At 56.3% G+C, this 6,000-nt stretch overlaps 1 long non-coding RNA gene across 1 annotated transcript in view; it reads left to right on the top strand.

Moving 5' to 3' along the window:
- The first annotated feature begins 2,245 nt into the window (after window positions 1–2,245).
- Window positions 2,246–6,000, top strand: part of LOC139074302 (uncharacterized) — a 41,090-nt gene continuing 37,335 nt past the window's right edge. The window contains exon 1 of the long non-coding RNA XR_011523804.1: window positions 2,246–2,579. This is a non-coding gene — a long non-coding RNA (uncharacterized lncRNA). The remainder of the gene's footprint in view (window positions 2,580–6,000) is intronic.

Below are 6,000 nucleotides of genomic sequence, written 5' to 3'. Positions count from 1 at the left end.
TCCCAGGCGTCTACCACGCTCCCACCCGCTGCACGGAGGGGGGGCGCTCTGGGCAGCAGGGCCTCGGTGCCGTCATTTGTCAAACCACCAGCACTCAGAGATCCAAGGAGGCCCTGGAACTGTGAAACTTTGCCTCCCGAGTGCATCCTCAGAAGCACAAAGAATTTATGTGGGGCTAGGGCATTCCTAAGGCATTTCTCTATGCCCTGCAAAGTCATTTTTTATAGCGATCTGAGGCTCTTAAAATCCCCGCGCCCTGGTATGATCTAGAGGTCAGACCATATTAAGTTCCTCTAACTTCTTCCCCTGCACTGCCTTAGGAAACGCCTCCTTGTCTGCACGGCCCTGTTCTAGGCTGCAGGGGGTCCTGCTCAACCCCAAGTCATCAAGTCTCCACCAGGGTCCTGGGGGGCCCTGGATAGTCATGACTTTTGTTTAGCAGGAGAACGAAAATAATTTCCATCTCCAGGAAATGTCAAAACCAAGCAGAACGTGCGCGGCGCTCCGCCTCCCGGCCCCCGGGCCGCCGGGGAGGACAGAGTGACCGCGGCAGGAGGACTCCTCGCGGGAACGACAGCCAGCGGCGCTGCCGGCCTTATCGGAGCGGGAGGCCTCGCTGGAGTCGATTAATTGCCGAATGCTGTTGGGGTTGGCAGATACAGGAAGCAGTTTACATGGCCACACCGTGCCCCGGCTAACAGTCTCTCTGAAATGGTATTATTGTAGCGGGCTAATTGTGATTAGGGACGGTTCCCCGAGGAAGACCAGGCCTTTGATGACTGAGTCACTTCCTCCCCACTCGCTTGAGTGCGATAGTGCGGCTCGCCCCACAGACACACACCCTTTGCTGCCCAGAGAGCCAGCGCCCCACAGCCAGCTTCCCCAGCAGGGGCACCGGAGCCCCGTCGGAGCAGGGCGCTCGGAGGAACGGGGGAGGAAGGGGGGGCAGGCAGAGGCCGCCCCTCCCCACGTTTCTTTTTTAGGTAATGACCACAGGAACCCTTGCTGATGATCTCAATTGTGTGTCCCCCACTCCTGCCTTGGAAACGGGAAGACCAGGCTTGATGTTCACTGGCTTGTGTGACCTTGGGAAGTCCTCCTTTTGAGCCTCAGTTTCCCCATTTGTAAAGTGGTGATGATTAGAGAATCTACCCCAAATGATCATTGTGAGGGTTAAATGGGATTACTTTAATGTTTGTAAGCACCTAACAAATACCAGCTGTCATTATTATTGCTGTCGTTGTCGCTAAGAACGCCTCCCCTCTCCCTCGGCCCCCAAAGCAACAGGCCACTGAAGGCCGGACCCAGCGGCCCTCACGTGGACACGCAGCCCCCGCAGTGGGGGAGGCTGGGGAGGCCGGCCGGCCAGGGGGCCAGAGCCCCCCCTCCGAGCTGCCCGCGCCCCTCCCGCCGGGCGCCCCGCGCACGTGGCCGCAGCGCCCGCGCCCCGGAGCCCGGCTCCTGGGTCCACGCCAGCAGCTTCCTCGCCGTGCGCTCTTAGGACGGTCTCTTCTCCTCTCAGAGCTCAGTTTGTTCATCTGGGCAATGGGGATGAAAATACCTCTCTCGGAGCGCTGCGGTCAGGATGCGATTTGGGGCGCATGCAGAACACTGCGCGTGGTCCCTGACGGAGATGCCCCATCAGTGGCAGCCGCAGTCGGCGAGCCGCGAAGGCCGAGGAGAGCGGCCAGCACCAGCCGCAGGCTCTGGGCTCCGGAAAGGACGGCGCTCCCACGGCCCCAGAAACGCTGCTGGGACCCGAGGTGCTGAGCGGCTGCCAGCCAGACCCAGGGCCCCAGACCGGGCCGCGTCCAGCGAGCCCCGAAGGGCGGACACCACGGCTGTGGTGTCCACCACTGCGTGCTCAGTCCCGGTGCGTTTGTTTCTCGTGGCTGCTGTAACAAAGCACCACGAGGTTAATAGCTGAAAACAACACCAGTGCGTTATCTTTCCCTTCTGGAGGTCAGAAGCCTGAAATGGCTGCACTGCTTCCAGAGGCTCTGGAGGGAGCCTAGAGGCTGCCTGAATTCCCTGGCGGGCGCTCCCCTCCCTCCATCTTTAAAGCCGGCAGCGCAGCATCTTCAGACTTGGCTCCGACTCTCACTAGAAGGGCTTGTGATTGCGCTGGGCCCACCTGGGTCGCCCAGAATACCCTCCCCATCTCCAGGTCAGCTAATTAGAACCTTAATTCCATCTGTAAACTTGATTCCCCCTCGCTGTATGACGTAACATAGCCCCGGGTTCTGGGGATGAGAATCTGGACGTTTGGAGGGAGCCATTATTTGGCCACCACACCTAGTATGGAGGAAAGTGGATAAAACACCAGAAAATGACACAGCCTGGCACCTGCTTTGGAGGAGCTTCCTGTAAGGAAGACCAGAGGACCTCACAGTGCCCCCAGGACAGACTGTCCACCCATGAGGACAGTCATGAGCACATGACGAGTGACGACAGCAGAGGAGAGTAGCAACGGGCTCAGGAAGCCTTGGAGGCGAAGGCCCTCTGGTCACGGCTCAGTACATCCTAATCTTCATGCAACAAATCTTTTGAGCATCAATTAGGTGCTGAGTGCCACAGAGGTAAGGATGAATAAGATTACTATTCCTGCCCTCAGGGAACCTCCGGGCAGAACTAAGGATGGAGACAGGGTTAGACACAGGAGAAGGCCAGGGATTTGGGGAGATGATGACAGTTTTGAGAGGTACTTTGCATAGTGGTTACAAGCACAGAACCTGCAGGCTGGACTGCCTGGGTTCAGAGTCTGGCCCTGCCGTGTATCAGCTGTGTGACCTTTGGAAAGTTTCTCAACTTCTCTGTGCCCCAGCTATCTCATTCAAAAATGGGAATAATAATAGTAGCTATTTCATAGGGTAGTTGGGAGAATTACCTGACTAAGTGTGTGTAAAGTGCTTAGAGCAGCAGCTGGCACATTGTGAGCGCCATGTAAGTGCTAATTAGTACAACTGCCCACTTCTTATCCTTCTCTCCATCTTAAAATAGCCAGCAAGGAGTGAGGATGTGCCAGCAGACGCTGGAAAGGACACAGTTAAGACACGAATGGTCTCTGGGAGGGATGCTCATTTAGGGGCGGAATTTTCAGCTTTTAAATTCTCCCAAGATGGGAAAAAATGCAGTTTTTACTGATGGCTGTTGAGTGACAATTTGTCTTCATTCAGATTTTCTCAAGACCCCTAACGTAAACAGACCAAGGGGTGCCACGTTTGCCCTGAGCAGTTGGGCTTGTCCCCCTAGACCAGACCTGGGCCTTGTTCTTCGCAGGCCCCTGGCCCCAGATGCCAGGGGCTGGGGAGCAGGAAAGCCAGATGCTCCAGGCCCAGGCTGGGGTGGGGGCCCAGATCGCCTGGGGGAAGGTCTCCTTTGGCCACTGGAATCTTTTACCCAACAGACCCGGAAACCCCATTCTGGTTACTGGGGTCCTAAGTGCCCACTCTTCCTCAAACTCGGGGCCTCTGTTATCACGGAGGGCTAAAACTGGGTTTGTTTAAAGCATTTTCTTTGGAGGTGCGGGAATTGCCCTCCGATCAGACAGGAAGCCCTATTGCTCAGAAGGAGCCAGTGCTATCGAGAGAAAACACGTCAGCGCCTGGCCCCTTGGGAAGGGGACTGTGAACAATCGGCGAGGCTCCTCCCCCGCTGGCCGCAGGGCCTTTGTCCTGTGGAGTGGCGGTGGCGGCAGGTCCGGGAAGTTTGAGCAGGCCGTGCTTCTAAGGGGTGGTGCAGTTCCGCTTGCTTCTCTTCGTACTTTCCTCTCCGGGGGACGGGCCTTCCCCAGGGAAGGGGTACCTGGGTAAGTTGCTCTGGAGCCAGCAGACGGATCTGACTACATTGCTCTCCAACGTGCAGCCCATCAGGGACACCCCGGTGGCCCTCAAGATGAAGTCTAATTCCTTAATATGATTCACGGGGCCCTTTATCACCTGGCCTTGGCAGCCCGCCTCTTCCTCCTGTTTTGTGCACCCTCCCTCCCAACCGGCTCTGCTCTCTGCAGCTCTGTCAGTGCTTGGGATGGACTGCCATCGTGCCAGGAGCACCATCTCCACGCATTACGGTGTTGGGTCTAAGACATTGTCCGTGGACCCAGGAGACCCGCTGTACAGACAGGAAAGGGAAGTCCTGCAGAAGTCTTGAAAGGAACGAGACAGCTCTGATAGTGACGGACTTCCCCAAGCCAGCCGCACAGCCTCGCTGCTGATCTCAGTGTAGCTTTCCACGAGTTCTTGTCCTAGTCTGTATGCTTCTTGAGAGGACGGGAGAAATTTCTGAGACCCTGGGGTCTCTCACCAGAAGATGAAATTGAAGGCCACAGCGGCGGTGCTGACTGTAGGTGTCCAGTCGTGCCACTACTAATCACAGTCGTTTCTTGAGCACATGCTGTGTGCCTCCTCTTATTTAATCCTCACAGTGACCCTGAGAGGTAGGTACCAGCATCCCCCTTTTGTAGCTGAGAATGCCGAGGCTCACCAAGGTGGTCCTTTGCCCAGGTTACACAGCCGGGAAGTGGCGGGACAGAAGCTCAGATCCGGGTTATTCTGAGCCCAGACATGTCCCGAACTCCAAGGCGCGCCGCTTCCGGCATGTGGCTGTGCACGGAGGCTCCAGGAAAGGCGGGTCAGGCGTGAGCGGTGGAGGGCGTCTTTGGTTTGGCTTTCCTTCAAACAACAGCGACAGCAGGGAACTGGAGCCCTCCACTGCCCTCTCTGAAGACCAAAGCAAGGCCAGAAATAGGAGAGGCAGGAAGCATTTGATCCCAGCGTGTCAGGTGAACACAAACATCCTGCCAACTTGGCCATGAGGGCGTGCCCCAGTGCAGCTGCTATGCACAGGCGCGTCAGGAGGTCAGCCCGCCGGGCAGCGCCCAGCCAGACCCCCAGGCTGACTTGGGTCTTGGTCTGCTGGCCTATCTCCAGGGTTCTTAGAACGCTGGTATCAGGGCATACAGGGTGCTTAGAGATTATCGTGGCCAAAAGAATGCCCCTTGCAGATTTTCAAGTGCAGGAGGCCCCAGCTGCTTGCTCTGACATCCGTCGCTGCGTTTACGCACGGGCAGCTCCCAGATGACAGAGGACGGCAAAGGCGCTAAGGCAGATCTATTCCTAGGAGACCCTGGACTCCCCTGACAGCTGCCTTTGGCCCAAGGACTCCCTGATGGGCTTGCTGAACCTTCCTTAGATTTAGGGCAGTCTGAGATGCTTCCACTTAACCTCCATTCTCTCTCTTCTTGACTCAGAGTCAGACTTGCACTGTGGTCTGAGGGTCTCCCCGCCTTGCTCAGCTTCCTCCGTGTTTTCTCTCCCAGGCATTTCTCCTCATAACATCCTTGCACATTCAATCCCCTCTTTGTATCTGCTACTTAGAGGATCTGGACTAACTCAGGGATCATCTGCTAATTGCCTCATTTTATAGTTGAGAAAACCAAAGCTCAGAAAGGCAAAGGAATTTTTCTGAGGTCACACAGTAAACTCTTGTAGAGCAGGAAATGGTTCTCCCAGCTTACAGGCCATATCCGTTCCCTTCACATCAGATGTATTTGGAACGGGAGGGGAGAGAAGTGATAAGATTTTTGTGAGAGTTGCTTCAAAATAAGGCCCCTCACACCCTCACTCATAGCTTCCTCTCACTCAAGAGACCCAGAGGGAAAGACAGTGTCTGTTATTCACCTGTTTTTCCCAGACACGCCAGTCTCCAAAGCGTAAGCCCTTACCCACACGCCTGCCTGACTTAATAAATGGGGCGGGTCACTGTCGCCTTTGTAATCAGGGCGGGTAGAATGGACAGGCGTCCACAGCAAGTGCATGTGTAGAGAGCCAATCACAAGACCACTAGAAGGGGTGGGGACCTTCCCGGTCAGAGGAGAGGGAGCAGCAGCGTTGCTCAGGGCTCTCCCCGCACTAGGGCCTGAGCTGGCCTGTCGGTTAAAAGCCTTCCTACCAATTTCTTCTGGCCCTGACCAGGGGCAGGGCTGCTCCGTGGCCTCCATCA

Source organism: Equus przewalskii, chromosome 11 (assembly GCF_037783145.1).
Source record: "Equus przewalskii isolate Varuska chromosome 11, EquPr2, whole genome shotgun sequence".
NCBI lineage: Eukaryota > Metazoa > Chordata > Mammalia > Perissodactyla > Equidae > Equus > Equus przewalskii.
This window is presented reverse-complemented; position numbering and strand designations above follow the sequence as displayed.